Below are 16,747 nucleotides of genomic sequence, written 5' to 3' on the forward strand. Positions count from 1 at the left end.
GCAAGTGTCTTTTAATTTCATGGCTGCAGTCACCATCTGCAGTGATTTTGGAGCTCAAAAAAATAAAGTCTGTCACTGTTTCCATTGTTTCCCCATCTATTTGCATGAAGTGATGGGATTGGATGCCATGATCTTCATTTTTTCAATGTTGAGTTTTAAGCCAGCTTTTTCACTCTCCTCTTTCACTTTCATCAAAAGGCTCTTCAGTTCCTCTTCATTTTCGGCCATAAGGGTGGTGTCATCTGCATATCTGAGGTTATTGATATTTCTCCTGGCAATCTTGATTCCAGCTTGTGCTTCATCCAGCCCAGTGTTTCTCATGATGTACTCTGCATATAAGTTAAATAAGCAGGGTGACATTATACAGCTTTGATGTACTTCTTTCCCAATTTGGAACCAGTCCATTGTTCCATGTCCAGTTCTAACTGTTGCTTCTTGACCTGCATACAGGTTTCACAGGAGGCAGGTAAGGTGATCTGGTATTCCCATCTCTTGAAGAATTTTCCACAGTTTGTTGTGATCCACATAGTCAAAGGTTTTATTTAGCATAGTCAATGAAGCAGAAGTAGATGTTTTTCTAGAACTCTCTTGCTTTTTCTGTGATCCAACGGATGTTGGCAATTTGATCTCTGGTTCCTCTGCCTTTTCTAAATCCAGTTTGAACATCTGGAAGTTCTCAGTTCACATATTGCTGAAGACTGGCTTAAAGAATTTCGAGTATTACTTTGCTAGCACGCGAGATGAGTGCAATTGTGCAGTAGTTGAACATTCTTTGGCATTGCCTTTCTTTGGGACTAGAATGAAAACTGATCTTTTCCAGTCCTGTGGCCTTTGCTGAGTTTTCTAAATTTGCTGGCATATTGAGTGCAGAACTTTCACAGCATCATCTTTTAGGATTTGAAATAGCTCAGCTGGAATTCCATCACCTCCACTAGCTTTGTTCATAGTGATGCCTCCTAAGGCCCACTTAACTTCACATTCCAGGATGTCTGGGTCTAGCTGAGTGATCACACCATCGTGGTTATTTGCATCATGAAGATCTTTTTTGTACAGTTTTTCTGTGTATTCTTGCCACCTCTTCTTAATATCTTCTGCTTCTGTTAGGTCCATACCATTTCTGTCCTTTATTGTGCCCATCTTTGCATGAAATGTTCCCTTGGTATCTCTCATTTTCTTGAAGTGATCTTTAGTCTTTCCCATTCTATTGTTTTCCTCAATTTCTTTGCATTGATCAATGAAGAAGGCTTTCTTACTTCTCCTTCTATTCTTTGGAACTCTGCATTCAGATGGATATATCTTTCCTTTTCTCTTTTGCCTTTCACTTCTCTTCTTTTCTCAGCTATTTGTAAGTTCTCCTCAGACAACCATTTTGCCTTTTTGCATTTCTTTGTCTTAGGGATGGTCTTGATCACTGCCTCCTGTACAGTGTCATGAACCGCTGTCCATAGTTCTTCAGGCACTCTCTCTATCAGATCTAATCCCTTGAGTCTGTTTGTCTTGACAGGACCAATTTATAACTCAGCTGACTTCTAGAGTTGTCAGTCTACCAAGAGGACATTTTGTTTCGCTAAGCATTTGAGGGTCTGAGTGAGTTGTTAAATTTGGGGATAGCCAAACTGCTATGCAAAATCAGAGGAGAATTTACAGCAGTGGAGGCGGAGGGGCTACAGAGAGGACACAGGGAAACACTTCAGTTTCAAGATGGGACATCATACGGACTGGACTTCAGATAGAACTTCAGATAATCATGTGGCGAATGATTAGATAAAATTAGATAAAATCGGCAAATTTGTATGACACAAGTGAATGTCTTACAAAAACAAATAAAAAGGGTCTTCAGTTACCATCTTGATATGGAAGAACAGAAGCCCCGGGCAAAGGGCTTCATGATAAAACATTATCCCAGAATTCATGAGAGCTTCTTTATCTGGTTTCAAACACTTGAAAGAAGAATTTTCAATGCAATTTCACCTAACTCTGAAGACAGGCCTCTATCTGACATCTGGAAAATACATTTAAACTGCACATAGACATGAGGATAAGTTACTAAACTGAAGGCACTTGTGGAATTTTCCACAGGAAAGCAATAAGAGCCTCTTCTATCCAACTTTCACTCTCACCTGCAATTAAAAGAAGACAACAAAAGGCTTCAACCAAATAGTAGCCACCGAGCCCAGATAACATTAGAGAGAAAATTTTTACAATACTGGCAATGTCTGAATGTCATAGGATTAGTATCAAGAATAAACAGGCAGGTTTTCCAAATCAATAAGAAAAAAAAGAAGCATGAAATACAATAGAAAAATAGAACATGTATAGAAAGAGAAGCCCAAATGGCTAACAAATATATAGAAATCCCCTAACTCACTAGCAATCAGAAATAGGAAAATCAACACCACTTTACATACACTAACTAGGCAAATAGAAATACCAAGTGTTAATAAGAATATTAAAAGATGAGGACCTCATCTCCTGCTGAGAGTGTCAATTGGTTCACTCCATTTTTCCTGTAGCCAATGACTCTACACATAATTCCATCCCTGGAACACACCCTAAACTCTCACATGGGTCTAGAGGAATGGTCCTCTGAGCATCCCAGATTCTGCAGTTCAGGCTAGGGAAGAGGAGAAGAATACTGGGTGGAGGGCTTCCTACCAAAGAAATCACTGAAGCATCAGAAACACTGAGCCAGACCTGCATACAGAGACACTCATGAAATGAGACCACACCATAGAACGGATGTAACCTCAAACACATGCACAGGAACACCAGATTTACACATATCAAGAGCATTAGACTGAGTGTCTACATGGAAGCAATCAAGAGAAAAAAAGAAGGAAAGCAAGAGAAGGGTCATGGCAGACTGATGATTTTCTTTTTTTTTTAGAAATGGTTTATTTTCCATCTTGGTGGAAGTCTGTGAAAGAACAGCTTACGACCACTCCGTGGTGGTTCCTACCCATTCAGTGGCCTGAGCGGTGGGAGCTGCAGACCAGTCTTCAGTGGAAGCTGAGCACTCCAGTCTTCCGTGGGGAACTGCTGAATCGGCACGGAAGGCACCTGCACGCCCTTGGACCAGTCTGCCACCTCGGGCTGAGTGGCGGTGAACTCTGGGGCTGGAGCAGTCCATTCTCCCTGAAACTCCTCCTTGGTCACAGCCTTCTCAGCTGCTGCCTGCTCTTCTTTCTCAATCTCTTCAGGATCTCTGTAGAAGTAGAGATCCGGCATGACCTCCCATGGGTGTTCTCGGGAGATGGTGCCACGCATGCGCAGAACTTCCCGGGCGAGCATCCACCACATGAGACCCACTGAGTGCGCTCCTTTGTTGTTGCATGGGATGGCGATGTCCACGTAGCGCAGAGGAGAGTCTGTGTTACACAGAGCAATGGTGGGCAGGTTAACGTAAGAGGCTTCTGTGAGGGGCTGGTGGTCAGCCCTGGGATCGGGGACCACCAGAAGCCTTGGCTCCCTGAACGCGGCCTAGATCTGGTTAGTGAAGGTTCCCGGAGTGAAGCGGCCAGCGATGGGAGTGGCTCCAGTGGCAGCCGCAAACTTCAGCACAGCTCGCTGGCCAGTATTCCTGGAGGATATGACGCTGACATCAGCCGGGTTTTCAATGGCAACAATGGCCCGTGCTGCCAACAGAAGCTTCTCCCAGGTTCTCTTCAGATTTATGATGTAGATGCCATCACTTTTCCTTTTGTAGATGTACTGTTCCATTTGGAAGTCAAGGTTGGTGCCACCTAAGTGGGTTCCTGCTGCAAGGAATTTGAGGACATCCTCCTCCTTCATTTGCAGGACATCAAGGGCTCCGGACATTGTGAAAGCTTCCCTTTAAGTTACGATGGGAATCGAGAACAACGCCGTATGGACCCCTCTCAGGGCAGCTCCGAAAGCCAGACTGATGATTTTAACCATCATGAAACAAAGAGGATTATGCTTATCTCAAGTCCTACACCTGAGATTCCCCTCCTCCCATCCCGAAACTGCCAGGTTTTAATTATCTCTTCCCTGAGTCGCTCCTATTATGGTATTTCCCATGTGATGATGGGCATTAAATGATGAAATCTGGTGAGGCACACAACTTAGAGCTTCAGAACCCAGACGTGAAAGCAGAGATAGTCTAGAGATGACTAAGGGGAGAAAAGAGAGAAAGGGGTCAACTCCTTGGTGTTAAATCATCTTCCAGCTGCCAAGCCTATTTTCTAATGAATGACATCTAATACGAAACTAAAAAAAAAAAAAAATGATAAATGAGAGACAAGGCTCTGGTTAAATAGGTCTGTCCATTCCGCCACCTCAAATCTCCAGAGCAAATCTGTCTCTAAGGAGTCCCCAATTCTCCATCAAAGTTCTGGAAACCTCTGATCTAGAAATCCGTGCATTCATAAGCCAGGCTGGAGTGATGTATTTAAAGGGCCCGGCTAGAGCCACTATGTCTCCTCAATAGGAGGCAACAATCTTCAGAGAGCCGGGCCTGGCCTGCAGGGAGCCTCTTGGGACAGGAACGGGAAGCCTGAGAGGAGTCTGCTGAGCCCACTGCCCCGGCTCTCTCCTTTAAAACCAGGTTCACACACCTCTCTCATTTTTATGAGTCTGGAATTGAATATTCTATCTGTTGGGCTACATAAGGAGATTAAGCAAATTTACAGCAAAAGATTTCCATCTCTTTTGGGTTCCTCTAATTTGGAGGGCTCATGAACCAGGGAACCAATCCATTTCAAATGGGGAATGATCCAAGGAAGCGGGAACATTTACGCTGCAGAAGACCTGAGACTCACATCCGAGACACCCTCGGTGAAACAGGAAACCAACTGCTTCCATGTTGCTTCCAAAGAGCGCAGCTAGAATGAATGGATGGAAATCATTCAGAGGTTAATATCAGCCCAGAAGAAGACAGAATGATGTCAAAGTTGAACCGTCAAAAGTGGAAGTAGAGAAGATTCCGTCACTCAAGGAGTTCAAGCCAAAACTACACTCTCATCTGAAAGTGAGGCAGCACAGGGACCAGAAAGTCAAAGCCAGTGACCCCTCGGACCTCATCTTCAGCCTCAGGCCACATCATGGCCATGTTCTAGGGGGCCGGCTCCCTGCACTTGCTGAGGTTTAACCTGTCCCTGAAGCCATATTTTAGGTTCTCCAAAAGGAAACACGTGAGATGAACCTCAGTGAAATACGACTTCTGGTGCCACTTACTTTGAATATATAATCATCCCCTGCAAAAGCAGATGAGCCAGTAAAATAAAGTCTACCATCTGTCTCGCCACGTTTTCTTTTTCAACAATTATCTGACTAGCTCCGGAGAAAACCTCCTCTGTGCAGCCATGAATCAGACGAGCTGATCTGAAACCATCACCAGAGGGAATAATGTGCCAGAACCAAAGAGCAACTCTAAAGTGAGAAGAAAGACAGCAAATAAATTCTAGGATCGCCTTACACTCTGGGAACATGATGCTGCCAGTGGTTCATCAGGATTGTGCTGAATACCACAGTAGTTATTAAGCATCTCCATAAGATGAATCTTGATTTAATTGTCTCTGGCTGAGACTCTGCACATTGGTTGTCTGCCCAGACACGAATTTATTTTGACCAAAATTAGTCTTAATCAGCTTGGCTTGAGTAACGACGTGGCCAAAAATCGCGGCCAGCAGACAGCTTGAGAGGCTTCTCCGGCAATTCAGAGATTAGAGAAGAACAGAACTTTGAAAAAATACTTTGCAAGGAGTTGATCCCCCTCCCACTTCTCAGAAAATCATTTCTTAGTCCAATCAGTGTTAGCAAAAGCCATGTTCGTCCCCTGTGGGAAGCAGCCAGGGAAGGAAAGAAGCGCGGTGGACAGTCAGGAGGGAGGTCTGGACTCTTCTGAAGTCCTATGGCTGGCGCTTGGTTTCTTCTGCATGCCACTTTGTGAGATTCAGAGCTAGGAAGATGCCGTACTCTGAATGCCTGTCAAAAGCAGGCACGATTAGACTCTGACCGCTCCAAGCCACTGCGGATTACAAGCAAGACTAAAAATGTGCTGGCGCGACATTTTTCCTTCAAATGGAGATCACGAGCCACATGTCTATAAAGGATGAGTGACAACGAGTTTGTCACTAAGACATTTCCATTGCAATCAACCTCATCTTTCCCAGGAATTCCTTCATTTCACATCCAAGTGCCGGCTTTTTTCTCTCCAGAAATAAGACCACACTCTCTCCCTGAAACCATGCACAAATACATCTCACGTGGACGGGAAAACTGGGGCGGGAGGCGCGGGCAAGCGGCACCATGATCCCAACATGATCCCAAAAGCATGGTGTCTGCGGCACATCAGTATAAGGCCAATGGTCACTGACTCGGTAGACATGAGTCTGAGCAAGCTCCGGGAGATAAGGAAGGACAGAGGAGCCTGGTGGGCTATAGTTCATGGGGTCGCAAAGAGTCGGACACAGCCGAGCAACTGAACAACAACAATGACCCCAGACATTCAAAGAAAGTTTATTCTCAACTTGAACCCAAGTATCCCTGGGGCAGCTAAGGACATAGTCTCAGAAGTACACAAAGTTTTCATTTTAAAAAACTTTTAATTTCTGGTTTCATTCCATAAATAATTTTAAAATTTCCCCTAAAGCTAGTCTGGATCATCCAGATCAGCTCAAAAGCAAATACTAGGTTTCAATCATTCATTTGCCCTCATATTTGTAACACCTCTGATGTCAGATAATAATAACTATAGTTGTTGCAACATAATTAGGGCCAAAAAAGCAGACTTACTCTGTAAATGATGCAGTCACCACCAAACCCACAGCATCACGGCTCACTGGCCCATGAAGGGCTTGGCAGTGGTCAGGGACACAAAAGCGGTGGGCAACCTGAGTCACCACAACAGAGGACAGAGTCCAGGCTTCCCAGATTCAGGGCATCTGAGAAGCATTAGAGAGGCATTTGGCACATAAACAGGTAAAGTTCTTCAAAGAAGATGCATCATAGTCATAGTTCTATGTTTCCATTAATTATTAAAAGCGACATGTTTGCTTTGTCAGCATAGGGAGTGAAGATATTATTTGCAATCTTCTCCCAAGGTGTCTTCATTCTACCCTGATGGTGGATGGCTTGTGCTGTAAGCCTAAACTGCCTAAAACTAAGCAGGCTTTCTTGCCTGAGCCTAAAAAACATTCCCTTAATTGCTGAGGGAAGACATGACATGAAATGCATTCAGACTCTGACAGGTCCTGAGAAATCCTGCACTTGTCCCATCGAGGAGCCCAAAGTAAGAATAGAAACTGCAGTTAAGTTTGGGGCAATGAGAGCAGAGAGGACTTGGCCTCCCATTCTTGAACAAAGACAGTGAAGTCATCAAGACCTGTAAGAGAAATGGACATGTGTGGACGAGTTCCCCTAGCCTCAAAGTAGCAAAGACGTGGCAGGATAATTTTGCAAGACTGAGAGAGGCCAGCCACAGGCAGCCCGAGTTTAGATAATACCGCCACAAAATTTCCCATGACCCAATAAAACAGAACCATCACGGACAGAGCGCATCTAAGGACCGCACAGAACTCAGCTGAGACAGAGACAGAGGCTGACCGGAAAGAGCTTGCCGTCTGGAATGAGGACCCTGCTGACCTGTGTGCACCACCAAAGGGGCACCAGAGGCCTCAGCTGCCCCCTGTGGACTGAGGGCAGTGCAGACCAGCTGCCCCAACCAGGACCTGGCACCATGATGGAGTCATTCTCCAACATTAGCGGGGTTTTAAAACTCCAGAATTACCCAGAGTGCCTGCTAATGTACAGATTTATGGAGCCTGCCCCAGGGTTCCTGATTCTGCAGGCCTGGGATGGGTACTGAGACCCTGCATTTCCGACAGCGCCTCAGGTCATGCTGATGTGGTCTGGGACCACACTTGGAAAGTCACTGCTGGGATGTATCCAAGCCCCCTAAGTTACATGACACCCAGAGCTAAGCAGAACTGCCCGCAGAAGACAGCTCACTGTAGGCGCATGCTTGTGGGAGGAAACTGACCTCGCTCACACACCCGCACACGGGAACTAAGACCTGGGTCCACCAGGGAGACACGGGCCAACAGCTTTCTAAGTCTCCACTGGGTTGTCTCCGCCTCCGGAAGGCACCACTTCCTGTTCTATTGTGGCACTGAATAGAATTCTTAAATATACTCAGTAATAACATGTTAGTGACTGATCTCGTCAACCCATAATGAAATCAAGGTCATCAGTGTTGCAACCCATGTCAGAGTATTCCGAATAAATTATAGACAGGAGAGCAACAACTCTTTTAAAATACATTATATCAAGTCACCTTCCTGCTCAAAATCCCCGTGGCCCTCAGTGGCTCCCGGGTCACTCAAGTACAGGCTACCCCTCCGTGGCCTGCAAGGCTCTCCAGGGCTCGGCCACCCCACCTCGCTTCCCGTGCTCTCGACTGGTGCCCCAGCTCACCCCCGCCGCACGGATGCCCTGACCAGCTCCTGTTCTTGGCAAGGCTGAAGACCGTCCGCACCTCCGGACCTGCGTGCACGTCCTCACCCACGCCCCCCGCCACTCCTTCAGGTCTCTACTCAGACCTCACCTTCTCAGAGATGCATTCTTCTCCCTGGTCCGACCCCTGGCCGGAGAAGATCCCACATGCCACGGGGCAACTAAGCCCGTGGGCCTCAACAAGAGAAGCCTCTGCAGAGAGAAGCCCGCGAACCGCAGCTAGAGAGCAGCCCCTGCTTGTGACAATAAGAGGAAGCCCACACCAGCAATGAAGACCCAGGGCAACCAAAAATAAATAAGTAAATTAAAAAAATATATATATAGAGAGAGAGAAAGATAATAGCATTTTGTTTTTATGAAGTAAATGTGGCTTTGATCATAAAACCTAAAGGCACCGTGACAAAAATTAAATGATAGCTCAATCTTTTGGATTTAAATACAAAAATGCAGAATTAAAATCTCGGACACTGGACATGAGCTTAGGGGACCAACCCTACCAAGGGGACCGGGTCCAGTCAGGGGGCCAAGGCACCCCCAGAGGGTACAGCCAATAAGATGTTACGACTGGGACAGCACAGGCCTTCCCCAAACCCAGAGGCTCGGTGCAGACCCCAGGCACCGTGCAGGGCTGGGGTCACAGGACCACAGGGTCCCCGCACCATGGGGCCTGCCTGCTGCTGGACTAGAGTCCTTTCCGGAGCCTTGTCTATCTTTCCACTGATGTACGCGCCGAGTTGCTTCAGTCATGTCCAACTGTTTGTGGACTGCATCCCACCAGGCTCCTCTGTCCATGGGATTCTCCAAGCAAGAATACTGGAGTGGGGTGCCATGCCATCCCCCAGGAGCTCTTCCTGACCCAGGAATTGAACCCGCATCTCTCATGTCTCCTGGCACTGGCAGGCAGGTTCTTTACCACTAGTTCCACCTGGGAAGCCCTTTCTATTGATAGTTCTATATATTTAAGGCAAGGATACTTTGTTTTGTTTACAAATAGATTGAATATCTGTCAAGAATGCTATCTTGTTATTACCCTTTGTCAATCTTCTTGTCTATTTTGCTGGCTTGTTCTTTCAGTGAAAATTATAAGTCAAATATCAATTATGGTACTAAAACAGGTTTTATTTCCCTATTTTGTCTCTTCACCAATGTCATGGCATATTTTTCATTTTACTTAATTTTTTATTTAGTACCATATGTAGACTCTTTGCCTTCCTGTCAACATTTACTTTAAATTTTGTTGTATTGGGCATCCTAAACAATGATATGTAAATGTACCTTTTTGTTCTTGGTTTTAATAAGAAATGCTTTATCATTAAGAGTAATAAGCATATTGCTTTAAAGAATAAAATGAGGAGATAGACATTTGTTAAGAAAAACAACTCAAATATTGGAAATAAGGCATAAAGATGACTGCATGTCTTTTCAAAGCCATGCGGAAGCTTTACCACCACCCCAGGGGTTACTTCATTCTCCAGCAGAATGTACTTTTATTTGGTTTATCACTTAGCACTGATACAAGCCAAAACTCTGTGAGGTTATATATTAACTTGTAGGCTTAGATCTACTGGAGAAGCGAATGATTTTTGTCTAGTACAAAACATAACCCCACAACTCTCAGTGTTATTGCCTGGCAAGCATTAACCTATTTTGCCTGGGAGGCAGCAAACTAGCTTCAGCAGGCCTTACCTAGCTGACAAACACTCTGTGAACAGCCCCATCCTGCTCATCTCTTGACTTAGATAAATCATTGACATGGACTCACTACACATTTAGAGGAAAGTCATGTTTCTAACTTCTTAAAAAATTACATTGTTTGCACATTCAATAAATAATCACATATATCACACCCAATTACAATGTGGTAAGGGTTATGAAAGAAATGGGGGTGGGGGGACTTATCTTGGACTGAGGGTCTCTGGAGGAAATGCTGTTTTAACGGGACCCTGGAGGCCGGCTGCACTTACAGGAGACACGGGGCGGGAAAGAGCGGCCACGGGGTGGATCTTCCTAGGGTGATCTTCGGACTACATCCAAAGGTTCCCAGAGTCACAGAGGAAGGTGACTAAAAATTACTCTCTACGCTTGCTAGGCAGAGCTACCTCGTATTTCCACACCAATGCAGTTTTCAAAATAAACGTAATAAACAATAATGGTAATTATATCTAATGTTGACTCAGAATGTATCACAGTGCTCCAAGTCTGGTATTAAACACTTGAAGTGTGTTATCTTCCGTCCTCAGGACAACCCCACAGGGTGGTCACTATTATTGTCCCCACTGCACAGATGAGCAGGCTGAGGCCCTGAGAGGTGAGGTGACATGCCCCAGGGTGCACACGAAGCCTGCCTGATGTCAGACCTGAGCGCCTCTGCTGTCCCACCTCTCCCAAGGCTGCATCCCTTCAAGTCCGTGCTCCTTCGTATAGGGAAGAAGCACATTAATCTCATGCTTCAGCATCATGGCAGCAAGACAGGAACAGGCAGGAGACGCACGTGCAGGGCAGTGTGGCTCCGTGTTTTCCTGGCTGGCGCGGCTCATTTTCTGAAGCTTCCTGCTGCACTGCTTTAGAAGTAAAAGGCAGGGTTTGCTAAGAGTGGCTTTTCAACAAGCAGAGTGTCTTGTTTACTCCATGCCTCTGCTTTTACTCCCCGATACAGCCCCCACTGCTGTTTCCTCTTGTCTGTAAGCCCTGAGCTCTTGTCCAGAAGCTTTTAGCCCAACGGAGTGGGCAAAAAGCCTTCTCCGCCATTTACCTTACAACTGGCTTTGAGTTTCTCTTAAGTGTTTGTCTGACTGTTTAGTCAAGGATTGACAGTCCATTGTGAACAGAGTCCATCTGCCTTGATCGCACGTAAACTTTCCAGAGTTCAATGCTTGGTTTTTGTTCCTTTTCTTTCTCCGTTGATACTTCCTGCTTTTAAGATGAGAATTATACAAAAACGTAATTATCCTGTCACTTTCCTTTATCTTATATTCAAGGAGAATACGTGTGTCTTTTGTGTACATTTCCCAAGTGACCCAGAGGTATATTAAATGCTGTCCTGGGTCCCTGCGGCTTGGAATCTAATACCAGTCATGGCCCTTAGTGACTTTTTAAAAATCTTAAATAGCCCACAACAAAATCACAAAATCTCTGAACTAAAGGCCCCTTAGAGATCATCTAGTCCAATGTCTACATTTTATGCAGTGGAAAAGAAAGACTGACAAGGTTGCTGTGCTAAGACCTCACCTGAGTACATAATATTTACTTTGGATTATATAGTTTGCCTTCCCAAGTGCACACTCTTTGAGAACAAAGACCTCTGAAAAACATTTTTCATACATCATCTGTAACACGTGATATATTGATCCTGATAGAGAGAAGAGAGTAGCATTTTCTCCACTTCAAAGATGAACAAATCGAGGTCGAGAGAATACTTTTTCCAAGATCACATTTCTTGCTAGGAAATGGCAGATCTGAAATTCAGACCAACCCACTCTGAATCAAGGCTTTCTCTTACCCCATGATAATGTCCCAAACCCTGGTGACTCAGACAGTAAAAAATCTTCCTGCAATGCATGAGAGCCAGGTTCGATCCCTGGGTTGAGAAGATCCGCTGAAGAAGGAAATGACACACCACTCCAGTATTCTTGCCTGCAGAGTCCCATGGACAGAGGAGCCTGGCGGGCTACAGTTCATGGGGTCACAAAAGAGTTGGACATGACTGAATGACTTAGAGAGAGAATGCATATTACCTTGCATTAATGATGAAAAATAAATGAGATAAAATCAATAACATTTTTAAAATATTGAGTACCTCATAGATGCCAGGCACCATTCGAAACATTGAGGTTAAAGCCAGGAACAAAACAGACAAAAATCTCTGTTCTCATTCCTGAAGGGGAAGATAGTCAATGAGAGGATAAATGGGTGAAATACGCAGTATGTCAAATGAAGGAGAGCACTAGGAAGAAAATGGGCTCGGGAAACGGGAAGGGCTGTGCCCAGGATTAGAGGACAGAGCATGGCTTTAGATATGATGACCTGGGTCAGCCTCATCGAGAAACTGACCCTTGAGCAAAGATCCGAGTGGTGAGAGAAGGCAGATGAACATCTAGGGAGAACCATCCAGAAAACGGAAATGGGAAGTGGAAGGGTCCTACAGTGAGAGCATGCTGAAAGGTTCAAAGAAGAACCAGGAGGCCAGCGAGGTGGACGCAGAGTGAGCCAGGGAGGGGATGACGCCACGAGGGCAGAGAAGTCACAGGAGGGCACGGTGGTCGGCCCGTGCAGAGCGGGCCGCGCTGCAAGAGGACGCGTGCTGCTGGAGGGCTTTGTGCAGAGGAATGTTGTGGTTTGACTTGTGTTTTTGTTTTAAATTCTATTTTATTTATTTGGCTGTGTTGGGTCTTAGTTGAAGAACAAGGGGTCGAGCTCGCTGACCAGGGATGGAACTCGGGCCCTCTGCATTGGGAATGCAGAGTTTTAGCCACTGGACCACCAGGGAAGTCCCTGACCTATGTTTTAAAGGCTTGCTCTGGTTGCTGTACTGAGATGAGACTACAGGGAGGAAAGGGTAGAAGCAGGGAGATGTGTCAGGAGACTATTACAAGAGAGAGAGAGGCTGGCGGCTTGGGTCCGGATAATAGCAGGGCATGGATGGGAGAAAGTGGCCAAATTTTGGATAGATCCTATTTTATTATGAAAAATTTTAAACCCTGTAAAAGGAGAGAGAGTGACATAGAAAACTCCCATAAATCCATCACTCAGATTCAGTAATTTTCTAGATTTTGCCACCTTTGCTTAGTCCAATTTTTTTCCTGAAGTTTTAAAGTAAAATGTATACATCATATTATTTCAATCATTTCACTGCCACATATTCCATGCAATACACATATCTTTAAAAATACAGATATTTCAGGGATGTGGCCAAGATGGAGGAGTAGACAAACCCTGAGCTCATCTCCACAGGCACCAAAATCCCAACTCTCAATGGTGCAGCTACGGTGAGAAAGCACAGAATACTACTAGCAGAGCAGATCTTCTAGAACTAAAGGTATAAAGAAGGAAACATAACAAGATGGGAGGAGGGGCAGAGTCATGGGATAGTCTAGACCCATACTCCCAGTGGGTGATTCACAAGTGTAAGAATAATTGCAGAGGCTCGCCCCAAGGAGTGAGGGGTCCAAGCCCCACATCGTGCTCCTCAGCCAGGGGTCCTGCACCAGGAAGACAAGTTCCTATAACTCTTGGCTTTGAAGGTCAGTGGGACTTACTTTTGGGAAAGCCAGAGGGCTGTGGGAAATAGAGACTTCACTCTGAAGGGAGACACAAAACCTCACCCACTCGCGGACCCGGGGAAGAAGTAATTTGAAAGGAGCCTGAGTCAGAGCTACCTGATGGTCCTGGAGCGCCCCCTGGAGAGGCAGGCGGTAACTAGAGCTCACCCTGGGGACACAGACGCTAGCAGCAGACAATTAGGGGAACTGGTTCTACCATAAAGACACTGATGCTGACTTCAGAGGTGAATTCTATCAAACACTGTGAGAAGAGTTAACCCCTGTACTTCTCAAACTATTTCAAAATATTGCAGAAGAAGGAATGCTTCCTAACTCATTCTATGAGGCCAGCATTACCCAGATACCCAAACCAGAAAAAGATACCACAAAAAAAGAGAGAATTACAGTCTCATATCACTGATAAACACATATGCAAACATCTTCAATAACGTACTAGCAAACCAAATCCAACAATACATGAAAAGGTTCATATACCATGGTCAAGTGAGATTTATCCCAGGAATGCAAGGATAGCTCAATATTTACAAATCAATAAAGTTGATAACACCATATTAACAAATTGAAAAATAAATATCATATGATCATCTCAATAGACACAGAAAAGTATTTTTTTAATAAAATCTAACATCCATTTATGATAAAAAAAAAAAAAAAAAAAAACCTCTTCAGAAAGTGGGCATGGAGGGAAGACACCTCAACATAATAAAGGCTGTATGTGAAAAGCCCACAGCTAACATCATACTCAACAGTGAAAAGCTGAAAGCAAGATCAGGAAAAAGACAAGGTTACCCATTCTCACCATTTTATTCAACCGCCCACTCTCACCACTTTTATTCAACATAGTACTGGAAATCCAAGCCACAGCAATCAGACAAGAAAAGGAAGTAAAACAATTCAAATTGCAAAAGAAGTAAAAATGTCACTGTTAGAAAATGATTTGATAGTATATATAGAAAATTCAAAATATGCTAGTAAAAAAAAACTATGAGAACTCATCAAAAACTATGGTAAAACTGCAAGATACAAAATTAATGTACAAAATTTATTGTGCTTCTATATGCTAACAATGAACTATCAGAAAGAGAGATAAAGGAAATAATCTTATTCACAATAATATCAAAAAGAACAAAATAGCTAGGATATATCTAACCAAGGAGGTAAACAATCTGTTCCTAGAAAACTATAAGACACTAATGAGAGAAACTGAAGATGACACAAACAGCCAGCAAGATACATCATGTTCATGGATTGGAGGATATTATTACAATAACCATACTATCCAAGAAGTCTACAGATTCAATGCAATTCCTATCAAAATACCAATGGCATTCTTCACAGAACCAGAACAAACAATTCTAAAATTTGTATGGAAAACTAAAAGACCCCAAATAGTCAAAACAATTTTGAGAAAGAACAAAGCTGGAGGTATCATGCTCCCTGATTTCAGGCTATATTACAAAGCTATAGTAATCAAAACAGTACATTACTGGCACAAAAAGAGATGCAGAGATCATTGGATAGACAGCCCAGAAATAACCTCATGTACTTAGGGGCAATTAATCAATGACAAAGGAGTAAGAATATACAGTGGGAACAGACAGCCTCTTCAATAAGTGGTGTTGGGAAAATTGGACAGCTACATACAAAAGAAAAAACTGGATTACTCTCTCACACTACACACAAAAATAAACTCAGATGGGTTAAAAACTTAAACATAAGACCTGAAACCATAAAACTCCTAGAAGAAAAGCAGCAGTAAAGATCTTTGACATCAGTCTCAGTAATATTTTGGGGGATATGTATCTTCAGGCAAAGAAAACAAAACCAAATAAACAAATGGGACTACTTCAAACTTAAAAACTCTTGCACAGTGAAGGAAACTATCAACAAACAAAAGAGTCACCTAATGAATGGGAGAAGACATTTGCAAATAATGTATCCAATAAAGGGTTCATATCCAAAATACACAAGAACTCATAGAATTCAATATTAAAAAAACCAAACAGTCCAATTTAAAAATGGGAAGATGATCTCAGTGGATATTTTTCCAAAGAAGAGATGCAGATAGCCAATAAGCACATGAAAAGATTCTCGAAATCACTAATTCAGGAAAATGCAAACCAAAACCACAATGGGATATCACCTCACATTTGTCGTCAGAATGGGCTGTCATCAAAAAGACAACAAATAAATGTTGGCAAGGATATGGAGAAAACCCTCATGCACTGTTGGTGGAAATGTAAACCGATGGAGCCACAATGGGAAACAGTATGGAGATTCCTCAAGAAGTTTAAAACACAACTAGTATTGACCCAGCAATTCTACTTTTGGATATTTACCCAAAGAAAACAAAAACAGTAATTAGCAAAGATGAACATATGCACTCCAACAGTCATTGCAGCATTATTTACCAAAGTCATGACATGGAAGCAGTCAGTATACAAAGAAAATGCGGCATACACATATACAATGGAATATTACTCAACCATAAGAAACAATGAAATCTTGCCATTTGCAATGATATGGATGGACCTAGAGGGTAATATGCAAAGTAAAATAAGTCAGACAAAAAGACAAATACTGTGTGATTTTGCTTATATGTGGAATCTAAAAAGTAACTGGATGGCTACATGCAAAAGAATAAAACTGGACTAAAACAAATGCACAAACAAAATAGAAACAGAGTTATAGACTCAGAGAACAAACAAGTAATTTACAGAAAGGAGGGAGTAGGACAAAGAAGGAAATAAGTAAGGGCGATTAAGAGGTACAAACTTGCAGTTACAAAATAAATGAGTCACAAGTATGAAATGTACAGAGCAGGGAATAATATCAATAACTAGGTAATATATCTGTATGGCAACATATTGTAATTAGACTTATCACAATGCTCATTTTTGCAATCTATAGAAATATCAAAAGACTAGGTTATGTAACAGGAAATAACATGTAGTGATGTGGTTCAATTATACTTTAAAAACAAACACAACCAA

General features: G+C 43.4%; 1 long non-coding RNA gene and 1 pseudogene across 1 annotated transcript in view; both read right to left on the reverse strand.

The window, feature by feature from the left end:
* The window catches only part of LOC136176876 (uncharacterized), a 72,938-nt gene that overhangs the window by 32,007 nt on the left and 24,184 nt on the right, over nucleotides 1–16,747 (reverse strand). The gene's annotated exons all lie outside the window — the stretch shown is intronic.
* Nucleotides 2,899–3,901, reverse strand: LOC136176501 (small ribosomal subunit protein uS2-like; annotated as a pseudogene).

The sequence above is a fragment of the Muntiacus reevesi genome, chromosome 10, assembly GCF_963930625.1.
Source record: "Muntiacus reevesi chromosome 10, mMunRee1.1, whole genome shotgun sequence".
Lineage (NCBI taxonomy): Eukaryota > Metazoa > Chordata > Mammalia > Artiodactyla > Cervidae > Muntiacus > Muntiacus reevesi.